General features: G+C 47.9%; 1 long non-coding RNA gene across 6 annotated transcripts; it reads right to left on the reverse strand.

The window, feature by feature from the left end:
• Positions 1 to 7,504: 7,504 nt before the first annotated feature.
• On the reverse strand, positions 7,505 to 18,391 carry LOC141277786 (uncharacterized). Of its 6 annotated transcripts, none has more exons than XR_012329618.1 (10): positions 18,270 to 18,391; positions 13,312 to 13,434; positions 13,090 to 13,146; positions 12,744 to 12,875; positions 12,173 to 12,306; positions 11,599 to 11,729; positions 11,031 to 11,168; positions 8,643 to 8,774; positions 8,075 to 8,211; positions 7,505 to 7,622 (listed from the first exon to the last, which is right to left on the reverse strand). It is a non-coding gene; the product is annotated as an uncharacterized lncRNA (long non-coding RNA). The 6 variants fall into 6 exon arrangements; XR_012329619.1 differs by lacking the exon at positions 18,270 to 18,391 and adding an exon at positions 15,587 to 15,605; XR_012329620.1 differs by lacking the exon at positions 13,090 to 13,146.
• Positions 18,392 to 19,819: the final 1,428 nt, after the last annotated feature.

Raw genomic sequence — 19,819 nt, forward strand, 5'->3', positions numbered from 1 at the left:
AACTAGTTGTGAAAGGACTGAGAGAGTTGTTCTTGGGTGAACTTGACCTGCCTCTGGGAATGCTCTCTTTTCTATCCGTCTTGAAAAGCTGTATAGAAGTGCATTTCTCTGCTTCCTTCTTCCCATCTTCACCCCTTGGGAAACAAAAGATGCTCAAATATAGATGTGAACACTGCAGATGCTCTGTTTGGCAATGGTGTCTTTCAGCTTCCCAATAAAATTTATATTGCTGACCACCCATATGACTGAAAAGTGACTCATTTTACTGACAGATATCGGCTTGAGATGCCAAAGAAACAGGTCATTTCAAATTTCCTTTTTAATTTTAAGTCATAGCTTTTTGTTGCAACACTAGTTGTTCAAAAGTTAGATCATGAAGGTACCTTCTTATGACCTCCAAATAATTAATCAAAATGTTCTTCAATGGGCTATATAAAAAGCAAGCAGAATATTCCTAATTATCAATCTTTCTCTTGAGTCATATTGTTCTTGTAATTTCAAGGAAGAGAAACTCAGATGTAAAGTGTTACAATAGCCAAGCCTACCAGCACTGTTATCTAACCATTCAGCAATTTTCTCTGCCAAGTCACTCTGAACCTTAGACTACTGAAATGTGTTTTAAATTAATTTTTAAGGTTTTCCTCTTTTGAGTTAAAAAGTGGTCTCAATTTATAAGAAATTAAAGAAGAAACACAAAATAGAACATCTGAGATATTTCCATTAGGCATTATCTATATATAAACATATATATATATATAATTTTAATATCTATACATATATAAAGGCACTGGGATAAATCTCCATCTTCTGTGCCAGTGGACATAGGTCCATTATCTTAGGAATAGGGAACTCCTTTCACAATGGAAGTGAGGATATTGGCTGGACCATCCTTCTTGAATATAATTCCATGTAGCCTCCATTTAAGGTCGTCTGGATCTTGGTTCCTTGTAGCAATCTACTACTCCAACAGTGTGTTGTTCATCAAGTTCAGGTCTTTCTGAAGCCAGGCTAGAAATACAAAGTAAGGTGGCTCACTAAGGTAACTGACCAAAAGGAGGAAAGAAGACGAGCAAAACAATTTCCCAGTTTCAGTTTTTCCATATTCTCTGTGCTTGACAAGGGAAAAAATATTCGGGTCTGAGTTCCTCTCATTCTTAGCCATTGTTGGTTCAAATCTGAGGAAAAAAAAAGGTAAAACGAAAATATGGAGTCCAGAATTCCGTTAGCTCTCTTGCATGCAATATCACAACTTAAAAGGCCTTCCAAAATGGAGGGATAAACTTTTAAAATATAGCCCAATCTTTTCAATCTAAACAAGTAAACACTAAAAATATATTTTAGAAATCAGCAAACACACTAACCACAGTCAAAGCAAAGGAAGTCTTATGGCTTACCAAATGACAGTGGCTGTCTACAAGAGAGAGAAAGAGAATACTCCAAAATTCTATCTGACCTGGCAGAGCTCAGCACAGCTACTATTCTTCTTTCCTAAAATCAAGGCATAAAGAAATTGAATAAAACTTGCCAAAATGTCACCCGTGCTTCCAAAAGCAGATTAAAGATGGGAGTATCCAGAAATCAGGATGAAGAAAACTACTTAGAGAAGTCCCTTCTCCTATCAGTGGGCCACCGGGTTTATCTGGGTAATAAAATGATAATAGGCCTTTCTGTCATCTTCTTTTTATAATTTATACATTTAAATTCAGTTAACATTTTTAAAATATCCATCAGAATGACAGCCATTTCCAGAAGTATCATTTTTTTAAATCCTCACCCTTTTACAAACGTGAAAATTTAGACTTTAAAATTGTCTAAGTTAAAATACAATTCTCAAGTAAACAGGGACCAGTTTCTGGACTTTTCCACCGATCTGTCTTTCCCTCTGCCAGTGGCTTTATATGCTAATAGATCCTATGTTAACATTACATTTTATTAACGTTAACATATATGTTTAAAATGTTTCATCTATCCTTTTGCACTAACTTTTTCAGGTGAATACTGAACTGACTTCTAGATATTTACTAAGTTTTGTGACTATTACAAATGGGATCTTTCCTTGTTTTTTATTGTTATTTATGGCTTATGGAAAATAACTGACTTTTACATACTTAGACATAACTGATCATAATTCTGAACATGATCATTTCTAGTTCTTCCACTGATTCCTGCATTTTGAAAAAAACAGTCATTATCATCTGTGATTTTTGTTGTTTCCTTAGTAAAGGCTCTGGAACCAGCCCCCACCCATGACGCTCCTCGTGTTCTTATCCTGCCTGATCCCACTTCCCGCTGCACCTGACCCTAACCTGTCTGCACTGCTGTAAAACACTGTCTGTTCACATGGTGGTGATGGCAATAAAAACTCTTCATATCTGTAAAGTGCCAAGGGCTCTGCCTACTTTTTTTTTTTTTTTTTTTTTTTTTTTTTTTTTTTTGCGGTACACGGGCCTCTCGCTGTTGTGGCCCCTCCCATTGCGGAGCACAGGCTCTGGACGCGCAGGCTCAGCCGCCATGGCTCACAGGCCCAGCCGCTCCGCAGCATGTGGGATCTTCCGGACCAGGGCACGAACCCGTGTCCCCTGCATCGGCAGGCGGACTCTCAACCACTGCGCCACCAGGGAAGCCCTCTGCCTACTTTATTTTATCTTGGGGGTGTCACTAGACACATCACATGCTTCCTCTCTTCCCTAAGGCCTGGACCCCCATGAAAGGGAGAAAAGGTGACCTCGTATCTGGATATGGATTTTGTCACTTCAAGAGCTTTATCACATTAAAATTAATATCTAATACATATTGAACACTTTGTAGGAACATCCTAGGTGCGTTCCATAAGAACCAGAAATAATATTGACAGCTAACCATTAAGGAAGTAATTAACCATTAAGGAATAACCATTAAGGCTGTTTTAAGTTTAGCACACCGGAAAAATAAAGGGGTATAAATTCTAGTAGCATTTAAAAAAAGAAAGAGTTACTAATTCTAATACTAGTTTTTCCTTTTCGACCACTTTCCAAAATTATAGTTCTCCTTTTCTGTCTAGCAGCTATGCATGGCTCCTTCACCGATGGAGAAGTTATCCACTGGTACTGAGACAGAAATGATAAATATGCCATTTAGCTACAGGTAATTTAGGAGGGTTTGATCTTCATTGGAATTTAAGATATTTTACTTAATAAAAGGTCTTCAATCTGCACTTCTGGGAAGCTAAATTAAAGCATCACACAACATTTTCAAAAACAGAAAAGCCATTTCATTTGACTACAAACTTAGTTTTAAGATGGCAGAAAGTACCTTGATAATTTTCTTTTAAAAAGGAAAGAAAAGCCATTAAAGAGAAATTCTTCCGAGAGAATTAAAACATGTTATATGCCTCTGACTTGGCACTCCTTCCATTCTGGAGACCTTTTTCGGTAACTGCTTTTATCACAGAATGATTTAAAGTAAATAAATTGAAATTAGAGTAATTATTTCCCAATGAGTGGCTATTTCCATTTAAAACCAAAAGCCAACTAATTATTGCTTTTCCCATAAAATTAAATATGAAGTCTACATTATGTAATTATACACTTATTTCCCGCTTTGTGTATTCTAATTTCTTCCTCAGAAACCTAAGATGCCATCTTGCAGACTGCCCCCAGTGGCTACTATTTTGGCAGCAGCAAAGGTCAGCTTTAAACAGTTTGCATCTAAAGTGGCTTTAGATACCTTTGGATAGAAAGTACAGTCTAAGCACCGTCCAGACACTTAGATACCTAAAGGGCATCAAAGATAACAAAAAAGTCCTGATATTCCCTCAAAAGCTGCTCCTCCCATCAGCTCCCTTTTTCTAAGTGATACCACCCAGTTGCACACATAATCATCAACGACTTGTCTCCTTGTTACTGTCTCCTTCATACCCCACATCTAATCTATCGGCAAGCCTTGTTAGCTACACCCTCAAAACACAACCTGAATTCAACCACTTTTCACTTGCTGCAAACTTCCAACCTAACCTAGGCCATAAACAAGCCCTTATTTGGACCCCTGTGATAGTCTCCTAACTGGTCTCCCTGTTTGTCTTCTTTATCCCCTCAAGTCTATTCTCTATACCAGGTCATCTTATTCAGATACTATTTGGATCATGCATTGTCCCACTTCAAAACTCTCTACTCATTTAGAAGAATCCACATCTTTACTCTGGCCTTCAAGACTTTACAAGAGCAGACCCCTGGCTAGCTCCTTGACCTCATGTCATACCACACTCTTCTTCACTCAGTACTCTGGCCATGTTGGCCTCCTTGTTTTTCCTTAAATAATCCACCCACCTACATGCCTGCATACTCATTGCTTCCTTGTCCTGGAATGTGCTTACTCCAGTTCTTCCATGGCTTGCTCCTCTCTTCATTCAGGTCTCCGTTCAAATGCCACTTCTCCTGTGAGCTGTCCCCTAACAACCTATCCAATGGAGTCCTACCTGCTCTCACTCCCTCACTCTCCTTACATTAATATATTTTTGCACTTCCTACTATCTAAAATTATATGACTTATCTGTTTACTCATTTCTATCTGAACTCCTTCACTAGACTGTAAGCTCCACGAGGGCAAGACTTTTGTCTGTTTTGTTCACTGCTTTATCCCTAGTGCCTAAACCCGTATCTGGCACACAGAAGATAGTAAAAAAATTACTTGTGAATCTGACAATGAATAAAGAACTCCTGGAAAGAATTCAGAGGTTGCACAGGAAAGGAAATAATGCTCTTCGTGGAAGCAGTCTTAGTATCTAGGTTCACCTCTATTCAGAGTTAAGAACAATTTACAAGTATAATTCACTTTAATTAGTACATTATCTGCTAAAAACATAAGGGAAGTGCACACTAGACAAGTACAGTTGAAGCTTGAACAACATGGGTTTGAAACCTCGTGGGTCCATTGACACACGGATATTTTTCAATAAATATGTACTATCATCCTACACGATCCAAGGTTGGTTGAATCCACAGATGCGGAACAACTGACTATAAACCTATTCCCAGATTTTCAACTGTGTAGGGGTCGGCACCCCTAGCCCCACGTTGTTCAAGGGCCAGCTGTATATGATGAGAAAGTTAAACACATTAAGTTTTAAAAACTGTCAATACGTGAACAAATTCTTTTTGGTTTTCCTATGTGTTTATCAATTTAAAAAAAGTGACCACATACCAATAAGTGGATTTTTTCTTATATCCAGAACGAGCAGAGTTCTGTTGGTTTCAAGGGCCTTTAGTAAAGTCTTTGCTCCTTCACTGGTGAGGCCACACTGCGGCAGGTCCAGTGCTTTCGATGAAAGACAAAAGGTCATTTGCAAAGTCTATACAGATTTAACATATAGACAGCTCCCATTTTCTCAACGTGTGGAAGAGTCCTGCACACGAGAAGTCATGGCAGGTTTGTAATTTTGGATATGGAAAAAAACAGAAATGTATACGCACACACATAATGCATAATCCAATTTAAAAACCTCTTCTTGGATGTGCAATGATAACCCTGCCTTTAGTCCCAATAAATCATCCAACATATTTTACAATTACAGAACTGAAGAATAACTGTATATACCTATGAGCAAAAAGCATCACAAAATGAATCTCAGTTCATAATTAGCAAGGGCGGCAGTGGCATGTAAACCTCACAAGCAAAACCTGGTGGAGCTCAGAAATGCACTGCATTCTTTTGATCATGATCTTCAGCTCCAAATCACACATGAAACTAGTTAAAGGGGAAAACAAAATAGAAGAAATGTAATAACTGTTAGTTTTAGAGGGAAAAGAACAAGTCTAAGAGGTTACAAATAATAACAAATTCAAACAATGTGTGAATAGAGAATACATACTAAAAACCTATCATGAAAGTATGATGGTCAAGAACTCTCCTCCATAAAAAGTCAGACAAAAACCAGAAAAACTGATCATGAATTCTAGTAGTTCTGGGGCTGAACACCTACTCATTTAAACCAAAGGGATCATCACCAAAGCACAGGTATTAAAAAATATTACATGAAAGGAAACTATGATGAGTCTTTTTTTTTTTTTTTTTTGCAGTACGCGGGCCTCTCACTGCTGTGGCCTCTCCCGTTGCGGAGCACAGGCTCCGGACGTGCAGACTCGGCGGCCATGGCTCACGGGCCTAGCCGCTCCGCGGCATGTGGGATCTTCCCGGACCGGGGCATGAACACGTGTCCCCTGCATCGGCAGGCGGACTCTCAACCATCGCACCTACAGGGAAGCCCAGTGAGTCTTTTTTTTTAAGTGTTGTATGGACCATCACATTAAAATAACTGGAGTCTTTCAACACCCCCATGACACATAGAAATAGCAAGTCAGACATATGGATTCTGACAGGATATCATACAACCCTTACAAACTCTCACTACAGAAGAATGGGACACAGGGTATAATTAACCAAAGAGCCAAATTAATACAAACAGCCAGTAAACCTCACCAAGTAAATCAAATGAATACAAAATAAAACAAAATGTGGTTATTCTCCTATCAGATTAAGGCAAGATTCTGTACGAAAAGCCTTTAAATAATGTCTATACCTTTTTGATCCAACAACTCTCTTTCTAAGAATTTAACCAAAAGAAATAGAGATATAAGTAAGTAAATATATCAGAGTACTATTTGTAACTGAAAAAACTGGACACAGCGTATATCCAAGAATGGATAAGCTATGTGCACTGTGGCATATTCATACAATGGAATACTGAACAATCACAAAAATCATGCAGGAGATGCAAATTTAATGACTTGCTAAAATGCTTATACCAAATTAATTGAAAAATATTATAAAATTTGGAGTAATCCCACTTGCATAGAAAATGGAGAGGTACTCATTTTTGTAGTTTTACATTTTTTAACAGTGCTACAAGCCAGTGTTTGTGAGAGGCAGGCTTCACATCTACTGTTGGGGTGGACTACAAACTGGCATAGCATTTCTGGGTGGTAATTTGGCCATGTGTATCGAAAGTCTTAAAATATGTCACACTTTGTCATTTCACTTGTAGTACCTTATTCTACAGAAGTAATCCCGATGGATACAGAGATGTATATACAACGTATTCACATTGTTTCTGACAGGGAAAAGCAAACTGTCTAAATCTAAAGGCAAAGAATTGATTAAAACTATGGGACATCAATATGACGCAATACTACATGATACATCATTAAGTGAAAAAAGCAGGAATATGAAATAGCAAGTATACTACTATTCTATTTTTGTAATACCTAAGTGTACAAATATATTTATAGGGAAGAAAAAGACTGAAAGTATATACACCAAAATGAACAGTGATTATATCTGGCTATTAAAATTATAAGTAATTGTTCTCTTGTTACTCTGTAACAATGAGCTGTTCAGCCATTCCTACTGCCATGCTTTGGACCACTTGCATCACCCCAAAGTGTCTCTCATGCCATTACCTATCACTCCGTGCACTTGCCAGCCCCTGACAACCAGGAACCCACTCTCTGACTCTGTGGATCTACCTGTTCTGGACGTTTCTCCTCAGTGGGGTCACACCCTGTGTGTCCTTCTGTGTCTGACTTCTCTCGCTGAGCATCATGTTCTCAGGATTCATCCATGTGGCAGTGCGTGTCAGGGTTTCACACCTTTGCGTGCAGAGGGAATGAGAAAAGAGAAAAGAAAAGAAAGGAACATTGCATGCAAGTATGGTGACAGCTGGTGATGAGAACCAGAGGGAAGGCTCTGGGACCGGTGGCGCCATGACCTGTGAGGGCCTGGGGCGCCTGCCAGTCTCCATGGAGGCTCAGCAACTCCCAGTCACTTCCCCAAGTGGGGGGCCGCCCTCTGAGTGTCTGGGCCCAGGACCCACTGCTCATTCAGTCTTCCTTCAGTCAGCCCTTTGTACTGAGAGAGATGTTCTCACAATCTACAATGGGGAGCACGGGGACAGTTTACTGAGCCGTTCAGGCCATACCAACTGCCGTGGTTTGGACCACTTCCATCACCCTAAAAATGTCCCTCATGCCATTACCTATCACTCCGTCCCCTCGCCAGACCCTGACAACCAGGAACCCACTCTCTGACTATGTGGATCTACCTGTTCTGGACGTTTCTCTTCAGTGGGGTCAGACCCTGTGTGTCCGTCTGTGTCTGACTCGTCTCACCGACCATCGTGTCAGGGTGCATCCACGTGGCGTTGAGTGGCAGGGGTTTACATCTTTGCATGCAGAAGGACTGATAAAAGGAAAAAGAACAGGAAGGAACATTGCACGCAAGTCTGGTGAAAACTGGTAATGACAGCAAGAGGGAAGGCCCTGTGACCAGGGTGCAGGGCCCCGTGAGGCTCTGTGGTTGCTGCCAGTCTCCGTGGAGGTTCACAAACTCCAAGTCACTACCCCAGGTGGGGGCCGAAAAATGAGCGTCTTTACCGAAGACCCACTGCTCGTTCAGCCTTCCTGCGGTCAGCCCTTTGTCCTGAGAGCGATGCTCTCACAGGCCGCACGGAAGCGCGGGGGACAGTTTACTAAGCTGTGAAGCCATCACAACTGCCATGTTTTGGACCATTTACGTCACCCCAAAAATGACCCTCATGCCTTTAGCTATCATCCCGCCCCCACGGCAGCCCCTGACAAGGAGGGACTTACTCTCTGACTCTGTGGATCTACCTGCTCTGTACGTTTCTCCTCAGTGGAGTCAGACCCTGCGTGTCCTTTTTTTTCTGACGGCTCTCGCTGAGCATCGTGTCCTCAGGGTGCATACACGTGGCAGCAAGTGTCCAGGCATCACCCCTTAGCGTGCTGAGGGACAGAGAAAAGATAAAAAAAAAAGAATGGAACATTGCATGCAAGTCTGCTGACAGCCGATGATGACAACGGGTGCCACGGACGGATTGGAAGAGGGCAATGGCAAAACCCAAGGGCCTTGGGACGTGTAAGAGAGGTTGTAGGGAGGAAGAGAGAAAGACATGCTATTCTCTGAAGCAATCATCGTAATCCAGGTGTAAAATAATAAATGGTAGACCCAGAGTAACGGCAACACAGATGGAAAGGTGGAGTATGAGAGACACTAGAAAGAAAAAACTGTCAGGGCTTCACCATTGATTGGATACATTCATTTCTCCATTTAACACAGGTTATCAGTAACTGTGCCAGTCGCTGGGAACGAAGAGTAAGCAAAACAGTCATGATCTCTTCCTCACGGACCATGTGATAAACACCTATCTAAAAATGGATGTGAAATGTGATGAAGGCTATAAGCGAGAGGTACGTGGTGTTATGTGAGCTATGGTAGGGGAATGTGATGAGTTGAGTAGGTAAGGGGATACTTTCTTGACAAAGTGACACCTGAGAAGACATGAGAAGGATGAGGAGGCATCAATCAGTTGCAAACTAAACAGAAGGACATTTCATTCAGGGGGCAGCATGGGCAATGTGCCATTGTAAGTATGTAGGCCTGAAAGGAGGCCACTGTGGGCTGGAAGATTGAGAATGAAAGGAAGGAGGGGCAAGACGAGGCTGCAGAGATCATGCTCCATCCTGCCCAGGGGATGCCCTGCCCTGCGGACTAGCACACCCAGAGTGCCAGTGCACAGCCAGATGAGAAGCCTGCTCTAGAATGCAAGTCAACACTGCTTCTTTCACCAAGAAAGTATTGCCTGTTAAACTAAACAGCATATCTAGTGGACATATCATTTACATTCTGAAACAAGCTCCTTAACTTACGGAACAGCAACAGTTCTCAGGCGCCGGTCAGGAGCCTCCCGGCGTGTGTCCCAGGGACCCACCTGCCTGCGACCTTCAGCTGCCTGGCAGGAAGCTACGCGCCAACTCCTATGGCTATCTGTGCAGCGAGGTGTATTCCGCAGACACGTTCCGCACACACTTCAAGTCGGAGGGCGGACTCAGTGGCAAGGTGAGAGGCTGGCCTGCCGTGCAGACCAAGAAGGCGCTCTTTGTCCTGGGCCGAGATGCTCGTGCCACCTCCCTGGGCCTGCCGGGCTCTGAGGGCCCTGCCCTGGACCCCCTGCTCCCCTGCACTTTGTTCAGTCACAGCAGAGGTGGCCACACCCACACCCTCTGTGAGGTCAGTGTTCCACCCTCCTGCAGCCCTGCCCCCTCTCCGCAGGTTGCCATGAACTACAGAAGCTGCATCCTGAGGCCAGGGGGTTCCGAGGATGCCAAGGGCAGACATATGGCCTTAAATGAGTCGCAGAGGCCTTAAGTGGGCTTGTGTGGTTGGGCTCACCTCTTATGTTTCAGTGAACTTTGTGAGAAGACAGGGCCTGGGAGCTGCATCCTCACAGTTGGGCTCCACAGTAAGATGTGTGCGACACACCTCAAACTGACCCAAAACATGGAGCAATACCAGCCATCTAGAGGTCTAAAAGAGAGCCGCTGCAGCTAGCCCACAGGTCCAAGAAAAATAAATTCTTATTTATGTAACTGAGTTTTGGGGAGATTTGTTCCAAAGCATTATCACAGCAAGAGCTGACTAATAGAACATCCTCCAAATCACTGCTATGTACATGGCTGCCACCATGCCTACATATAAGGCAATTGTGTCCTCAAACTTTGAGAATTCTTGAATTCTTGGTGCCTCTCCAACACAATGTACATGACTAAACTTTCCCCAAATAGCTTCACTAATGTACCACAAAGATCTCCCTAAACTTTTATTAAATGTAATGCAAAGTTCTTTCTATTCATTTTTTGTTTCTACGTAGTTAAAATGACTTTTATCAATCTAAAAGGATGGAAAATTGGAACAAAACATTTTGTGGATAGTTGTTATCCACAAAGGAAAATCACAAACAAAACAGGCATTACACTGAGTGTAGAGCACTAATGCCCCTGGTGTCTGTAAATGCCAAGTGAACAACGGTTTGATCGCAGAAAGACTGAACGAACGGTGAGTCCTGTGCGCAGATGCTCAGCTGGCGCCCCGTACGTGGGGAAGTCACTGGGGCTTCCAGAGCCTCCACGGAGACTGGCAGCAGCCCCAGGTCCTCACAGTGAACGGCATCATGGGCCCCAAAGCCTCCCCTCTGGATCTACCTGTTCTTGACGTTTCTCCTCAGTGGGGTGAGACCGTATATGCCCTTCTGTGTCTGACTTGTCTCGCCGACCATCGTGTCCTCGGTGCATCCACGTGGCATCAAGTGTCAGGGGTTCACCTCTTTGCATGCAGAAGGACTGAGAAAAGAATAAAGAAAAGAGAAACATTGCGTGCAAGTCTGGTGACAACTGGTGATGGGAACCAGAGGGAAGGCACTGTGACCAGGGTCGCCGGGCCCTGTGAGGCCCTGGGGTTGTTGCCAGTTTCCTTGGAGGCTCACCAACTCCCAGTCACTACCCCAAGTGGGGGGCCGCCAATGGGCGTCTTTTCCGGGGACCCACTGCTCGTTCAGTCTTCCTGTGGTCAGCCCTTCGTCCTGAGAGCGATGCTCTCACAGGCCGCATGGGAGCGCGGGGGACAGTTTACTAAGCTGTGAAGCCATCACAACTGCCATTTGTTCGACCATTTCCGTCACCCCGAAAATGTCCCTCACGCCCTTGGCTATTAATCCGTCTCCTAGGCAGCCCCTGACAACCAGGGACTTACTCTCTGCCTCTGTGGATCTACCTTTTCTGGACGTTTCTCCTCAGTGTGGTCAGACCCTGTGTGTCCTTCTGTGTCTGACTGGTCTCGCCAACCATCGTGTCCTCAGGGTGCATCCAGGTGGCAGCGAGTGTCAGGGGTTCACCCTTTTCATGCTGAGGAACGGAAAAACGATAAAAGAAAAGAATGGAACATTGCATGTAAGTCTGGTGACAGCTGGTGATGAGAAACCAGAGGGAAGGCTCTGGGGCAGGGGGCGCCGTGCCCTGTGAGGCCCCTGGGGCTGCTGCGACTCTCTGAGGAGGCTCAGCAACTCCCAGTCACTACCTCAAGTGGGGAGCCATCAACTGAGAGTCTGGGCCCAGGACCCACTGCACGTTCAGTCTTCCTGCAGTCAGCCCTTCATTCTGAGAGCTGTGTTCTCACAGGCTACAATGAGGAGCATGTGGACAGTTTACTGAGCTGTGTAGCCCTCCCTACTGCCATGCTTTGGATCACTTCATCACCCCCAAAATATCCCTCAGGCCCTTACCAATCACTGCATCCTCTCGCCAGCCCCTGACAACCAGGGACTTACTCTCTGCCTATGTGGATCTACCTGTTCTGTACGTTTCTCCTCAGTGGGGTCACACCCTGTGTGTCCTTCTGTGTCTGACTTCTCTCCCATAGCGTAGAAGTCTCAGGGTGCATCCAAGTGGCAGCGAGTGTCAGGGCTTCACCACTTTGCATGGCCTAGTGACGTAAAGCAGAGAAGATAAAAGAAAAGAACGTTGCATGCAAGTCTGTTGACAGCCGGTGATGAGAAACAGAGGGGAAGCTCTGGGGGATGGGCGTGCCATGTTCTGTGAGGCCCTGGGGCTGCTGCCAGTCTCTGGGGAGGCTCAGAAAGCCACACTGACTTCCCCACGTGGGGGGTGCCAGCTGAGTGTCTGGGCCCAGAAGCCACTGCTCATTCAGTATTTGTGCGGTCAGCCCTTCTTCCTGAGAGCGATGCTCTCAAAGGCTGCACCAGTGTGTGGACAGTTTACGAAGCTGTGCAGCCATCACTACTGCCATGTTTTGGACCATTTACGTCACCCCAAAAATGTCCCTAACGCCCTTAGCTATCACTCCGTCCCCACGGCAGCCCCTGACAACGAGGGACTTACTCTCTGACTCTGTGGATCTACCTGCTCTGTACGTTTCTCCTCAGTGGAGTCAGACCCTGTGTGTCCTTTTGTTTCTGACGGCTCTCGCTGAGCATCGTGTCCTCAGGGTGCATACACGTGGCAGCAAGTGTCAGGGAATCACCCATTTGCGTGCTGAGGGACAGAGAAAAGATAAAAAAAAAGAATGGAACATTGCATGCAAGTCTGGTGACAGCCGGTGATGACAATCAGCGGGAAAGCCCTTGGGCCGGGTGCGCCACGAGCTGTGAGGCCCTGGAGGTGCTGCCAGTCTCTATGGAGGCTCCGCAAGTACCAGTGACTTCCCCACGTGGGCAGCACCAGCTCAGGTTCTGGGCCCAGGACTCACTGCGCGTTCAGCCTTCCTGCAGTCAGCCCTTCATCCTGAGAGCGATGCTATCACAGGCTGCAACGGGGAGCACAGGGACAGTTTACTGAGCTGTGCAGCCATCTTTACTACCGTGCTTTGGATCACTTCTGTCACCCCAAAATGTACCTCACACCCTTAGCTATCACTCCGTCCCCTCGCCAGCCCCTGACAACCAGGAATCCACTGACTATGTGGATCTACCTGTTCTTGAAGATTCTCCTATGTGGTGTCACGCCCTGTGTGTCCTTGTGTGTCTGACTTCTCTCGCTCAGCATCCTGTTCTCAGGGTACATCCACATGGCAGCAAGTGTCAGGGTTTCACGCCTTTGCATGGCCCAGTGACGAAAGGAAGAAAAGAGAAGAGAAAGGACCATTGCATGCAAGTCTGCTGACAGCCGATGACGACAACGGGTGCCACTGACAGATTGGAAGAGGGCAATGGCAAAATCCAAGAGCCCTGGGACCTGTAAGAGAGGTTGTAGGGAGGAAGATAGGAAGACATGCTATTCTCTGAAGCAATCATCGTAATCCAGGTGTAAAATAATAAATGGTAGACCCAGAGTAACGGCAACACAGATGGAAGGGAAGAGTATGAGAGACACTAGAAGGAAAAACAGTTAGGGGTTCACCATTGATTGGATACATTCATTTCTCCATTTAACACAGGTTATCAGTAACTGTGCCAGTCACTGGAAACGAAGAGTAAGCAAAACAGTCATGATCTATTCCTCACAGACCATGTGATAAACACCTATCTAAAAATGGATGTGAAAAGTGATGAAGGCTATAAGCGAGAGGTACGTGGTGTTATGTGAGCTACGGTAGGGGGATGTGATGAGTTGAGTAGGTAAGGGGATACTTTCTTGACAAAGTGACACCTGAAAAGACATGAGAAGGATGAGGAGGCATCAATCAGTTGCAAACTAAACAGAAGGACACTTCATGCAAAGGGGCAGCCCGGGCGATGTGCCGTTGTAAGTATGCAGGCCTGAGAGGAGGCCACTGTGGGCAGGATGATTGAGAATGAAAGGAAGGAGCTGCAAGACGAGGCCGCAGAGATCACGCTCCACCCTGCCCAGGCGATGCCCTGCCCTGCGGACTAGCACACCCAGAGAGAGAGTACCGGTGCACAGCCAGATGAGAAGCCTGCTCTAGAATGCAAGTCAACGCTAATTCTTTCACCAAGAAAGTCTTGCCTGGTAACTAAACAGCGTACCGATAGAGTGGACACGTGATTTACATTCTGAAGCAGGCACCCCGCCTTAGGGAACGGCGACGGTTCTCAGGGGTGCCCGGCAGGAGCCGCTCCGCGCGTCTGTCCCAGGGACCCACCCTCCTGCAGCCCCGCCCGCCCCCCCTCCGCCGGTTGCCCTGGGCTACGGAAGCTGCATCCTGGGGCCAGGGGGCTCCCAGGAGGCCAAGGGAAGACACGATGGCCTTAAATGAGTCGCAGAGGCCTTACGTGGGCTTGTGTGGTTGGGTTCACCTCTTACGTTTCACCGAACTCTGCGAGAAGACAGGGACCTGCAGCCTCACAGTTGGGCTCCACGGTAAGGTGTGCGGGACAGACCTCAAACTGACCCACGGCATGGAGCGACACCCGCCATCGAGAGGTCTACAAGAGAGCCGCTGCAGCTAGCCCACAGGTCCCCAAAACTAGATGCCTCTTTATGTAAGTGAGTTTTGGGGAGATTTGTTGCAAAGCATTATCGCAGCAAGAGCTGACTAGTACAACGTTCTCCAAATCACTGCCACGTCCACGGCTGCCACCGTGCCTACGTGTAAGGCAACTGTGTCCTCGAACTTTGAGAACTCCTGAATTCTCGGTGCCTCTCCAACACAATGTACGTGGCTAAGGTGTCCCCAGATAACTTCACTAACGTACCACCGAGACCGCCCTAAGCTTTTATTGAACGTAATGCAACGCTCTTTCTATTCGTTCTCTGTTTCTACGTGGGTAAAATGCTTTCCGTCACTCTAAAAGGATGGAAAATCGGCACAAAACACGCTGTGGATAGTTGTTTTTCACAAAGGAAAATCACAAACGAAACAGGCATTTCGCCGGGTGTAGAGCACTAACGCCCCCTAGTGCCTCTCAATGCCAAGTGGACAGAGGCACTTCATTAAATATCGAATCCCAGCTCTCTCCGCTTGAGAGGGAGAGCAAGCCATTCTCAGGTGGAGGAGGGATGTTTTCAGCAGCTATCTGCAACATTCTGTGGACCTGGCCACTGTGTAGCTACAAAGAAACCTTTTGTCTGAGGAAACTAACTAAAGAAACTTGAAAGTGGAGGAAGAGAGAAAGAATGAGACAACACCCTCATCTCGGTGACTCATCCACTTATTCGTTCACTTACCAAATCAAATATCCACTACGCGTAGAGAGTCCTGGGCTGAAAACCCGCACAGAACACGGAGACGTACCCCCATTCGCAGGGAGGTTAGATACCAGAGAGGGAGACAAGATGTAGATTACCTTACGGCAGTTCCGCACATGTCCTGTTGAAGTGTTTGCAGCTTCAGGGGAGAGAAGGGATCCAGAAATCGCTTGGATTCTCAGTGAAGTCTTCCCAGAGAAGGAGGTGCAAAATAGGCGGACTGGAAGAAACAAAAAAATTAACCTCGTGGGTAGATATGAAACGGAGCAGAGGTTCACAGATATTTAGACCCCGTTCTTTCTTGAAACGTCTAGAAAGTGAAACTGAAGCCAAATTACGGAGGGCCTTGAGTGTCAGTCTTCGGAGCTTGGCCGTACGGGGTTGACAGCGGGTGCCACGGACGGCTCGGACGAGGGCAAGGGCATAACCCAAGAGCCCTGGGAGGTGTAGGAGAGGTCGCAGCGAGGGAGATAGAAAGGCATGCGATTCTCCGGAGCAGTCACCGTAACCCAGGCGTAAACTCATAAACGGTAGACGCCGAGTAAGGGCGACACAGATGGCAGGGAGGAGTACGAGGGACACTAGAAAGGAAAACGCTCAGGGCTTCACCAGGGATTGGGTGCATTCCTTTCTCCCTCTAACAGAGGTTATCAGTAACCGGGCTAGTCGCTGGGAATCAAGAGTAAGCAAACCAGGCGTGATCTCTTCTTCCTCACGGACCACGGGGTAAACTTACCTACCTGAAACTGGATGGGAAAGGCAGATGACGGCCATAAGCGAGAGGTGCGTGGTGTCACGTGAGCTACGGTAGGGGGGACGTGATGAGCTGAGTAGGTAAGGGGACGCTTTCTTGACCAAGTGACACCTGAGAAGAGATGAGAAGGGTGAGGCGGCATCAGTCAGCTGCAAACTAAACAGAGGGACACTGCCTGCAGAGGGGCAGCACGGGCAATGCGCCGTTGTAAGTATGCAGGCCTGAGAGGAGGCCACTGTGGGCAGGATGACTGAGAATGAAAGGAAGGAGCTGCAAGACGAGGCCGCAGAGATCACGCTCCACCCTGCCCAGGCGATGCCCTGCCCTGCGGACTAGCACACCCAGAGAGAGAGTACCGGTGCACAGCCAGCCGAGAAGCCTGCTCGAGAATGCAAGGCAAGGCTGCTTCTTTCACCAAGAAAGTCTTGCCTGGTAACTAAACGGCGTATCGATGGAGCGGACACGTGATTTTACATTCTGAAGCAGGCGCCCCGCCTTACGGAACGGCGACGGTTCTCAGGGGGGCCGGGCAGGAGCCGCCCCGCGCGTCCGTCCCAGGGACCCACCCGCCTGCGGGACCTCCGGCCGCCTCGCGGGAAGCTACGACGCCCAGTCCCGTGGCTACCTGTGCAGCGAGGTGTACTCCGCGGACGCGTGCCACACACACTTTCAAGTGGGAGGGCGGCCTGAGTGGCAAGGCGAGAGGCCGGCCTGCCTGCGCGTACCAAGAAGGCGCTCTTCGGCCTGGGCCTAGGTGCTTGCGCCGCCCCCCTGGGCCTACCGGGCTCTGAGGGCCCTGCCCTGGACCCCCTGCCCCCCTGCCCTTGGTTCAGTCACAGCAGAGGTGGCCACACCCACACCCTCTGTGACCTAGGCGTTCCACCCTCCTGCAGCCCCGCCCGCCCCCCCTCCGCCGGTTGCCCTGGGCTACGGAAGCTGCATCCTGGGGCCAGGGGGTTCCCAGGAGGCCAAGGGAAGACACGAGGGCCTTAAATGAAGTCGCAGAGGCCTTACGTGGGCTTGTGTGGTTGGGTTCACCTCTTACGTTTCACCGAACTCTGCGAGAAGACAGGGACCTGCAGCCTCACAGTTGGGCTCCACGGTAAGGTGTGCGGGACAGACCTCAAACTGACCCACGGCATGGAGCGACACCCGCCATCGAGAGGTCTACAAGAGAGCCGCTGCAGCTAGCCCACAGGTCCCAGAAAACTAGATGCCTCTTTATGTAAGTGAGTTTTGGGGAGATTTGTTGCAAAGCATTATCGCAGCAAGAGCTGACTAGTACAACGTTCTCCAAATCACTGCCACGTCCACGGCTGCCACCGTGCCTACGTGTAAGGCAACTGTGTCCTCGAACTTTGAGAACTCCTGAATTCTCGGTGCCTCTCCAACACAATGTACGTGGCTAAGGTGTCCCCAGATAACTTCACTAACGTACCACCGAGACCGCCCTAAGCTTTTATTAAACGTAATGCAACGCTCTTTCTATTCGTTCTCTGTTTCTACGTGGGTAAAATGCTTTCCGTCACTCTAAAAGGATGGAAAATCGGCACAAAACACGCTGTGGATAGTTGTTTTTCACAAAGGAAAATCACAAACGAAACAGGCATTTCGCCGGGTGTAGAGCACTAACGCCCCTAGTGCCTCTCAATGCCAAGTGGACAGAGGCACTTCATTGAATATCGAATCCCAGCTCTCTCCGCTTGAGAGGGAGAGCAAGCCATTCTCAGGTGGAGGAGGATGTTTTCAGCAGCTATCTGCAACATTCTGTGGACCTGGCCACTGTGTAGCTACAAAGAAACCTTTTGTCTGAGGAAACTAACTAAAGAAACTTGAAAGTGGAGGAAGAGAGAAAGAATGAGACAACACCCTCATCTCGGTGACTCATCCACTTATTCGTTCACTTACCAAATCAAATATCCACTACGCGTAGAGAGTCCTGGGCTGAAAACCCGCACAGAACACGGAGACGTACCCCCATTCGCAGGGAGGTTAGATACCAGAGAGGGAGACAAGATGTAGATTACCTTACGGCAGTTCCGCACATGTCCTGTTAAAGTGTTTGCAGCTTCAGGGGAGAGAAGGGATCCAGAAATCGCTTGGATTCTCAGTGAAGTCTTCCCAGAGAAGGAGGTGCAAAATAGGCGGACTGGAAGAAACAAAAAAATTAACCTCGTGGGTAGATATGAAACGGATGCAGAGGTTCACAGATATTTAGACCCCGTTCTTTCTTGAAACGTCTAGAAAGTGAAACTGAAGCCAAATTACGGAGGGCCTTGAGTGTCAGTCTTCGGAGCTTGGCCGTACGGGGTTGACAGCGGGTGCCACGGACGGCTCGGACGAGGGCAAGGGCATAACCCAAGAGCCCTGGGAGGTGTAGGAGAGGTCGCAGCGAGGGAGATAGAAAGGCATGCGATTCTCCGGAGCAGTCACCGTAACCCAGGCGTAAACTCATAAACGCTAGACGCCGAGTAAGGGCGACACAGATGGCAGGGAGGAGTACGAGGGACACTAGAAAGGAAAACGCTCAGGGCTTCACCAGGGATTGGGTGCATTCCTTTCCTCCCTCTAACAGAGGTTATCAGTAACCGGGCTAGTCGCTGGGAATCAAGAGTAAGCAAACCAGGCGTGATCTCTTCTTCCTCACGGACCACGGGGTAAACTTACCTACCTGAAACTGGATGGGAAAGGCGATGACGGCCATAAGCGAGAGGTGCGTGGTGTCCACGTGAGCTACGGTAGGGGGACGTGATGAGCTGAGTAGGTAAGGGGACGCTATCTTGACCAAGTGGACACCTGAGAAGAGATGAGAAGGGTGAGGCGGCATCAGTCAGCTGCAAACTAAACAGAGGGACACTGCCTGCAGAGGGGCAGCACGGGCAATGCGCCGTTGTAAGTATGCAGGCCTGAGAGGAGGCCACTGTGGGCAGGATGACTGAGAATGAAAGGAAGGAGCTGCAAGACGAGACCGCAGAGATCACGCTCCACCCTGCCCAGGCGATGCCCTGCCCTGCGGACTAGCACACCCAGAGAGAGAGTACCGGTGCACAGCCAGCCGAGAAGCCTGCTCGAGAATGCAAGGCAAGGCTGCTTCTTTCACCAAGAAAGTCTTGCCTGGTAAACTAAACGGCGTATCGATGGAGCGGACACGTGATTTTACATTCTGCAGCAGGCGCCCCGCCTTACGGAATGGCGACGGTTCTCAGGGGGGCCGGGCAGGAGCCGCCCCGCGCGTCCGTCCCAGGGACCCACCCGCCTGCGGGACCTCCGGCCGCCTCGCAGGAAGCTACGACGCCCAGTCCCGTGGCTACCTGTGCAGCGAGGTGTACTCCGCGGACGCGTGCCACACACACTTCAAGTGGGAGGGCGGCCTGAGTGGCAAGGCGAGAGGCCGGCCTGCCGCGCGTACCAAGAAGGCGCTCTTCGGCCTGGGCCTAGGTGCTTGCGCCGCCCCCCCTGGGCCTACCGGGCTCTGAGGGCCCTGCCCTGGACCCCCCTGCCCCCCTGCCCTTGGTTCAGTCACAGCAGAGGTGGCCACACCCACACCCTCTGTGACCTCGGCGTTCCACCCTCCTGC

The sequence above is a fragment of the Tursiops truncatus genome, unplaced genomic scaffold, assembly GCF_011762595.2.
Source record: "Tursiops truncatus isolate mTurTru1 unplaced genomic scaffold, mTurTru1.mat.Y mat_scaffold_731_arrow_ctg1, whole genome shotgun sequence".
Classification (NCBI taxonomy): domain Eukaryota; kingdom Metazoa; phylum Chordata; class Mammalia; order Artiodactyla; family Delphinidae; genus Tursiops; species Tursiops truncatus.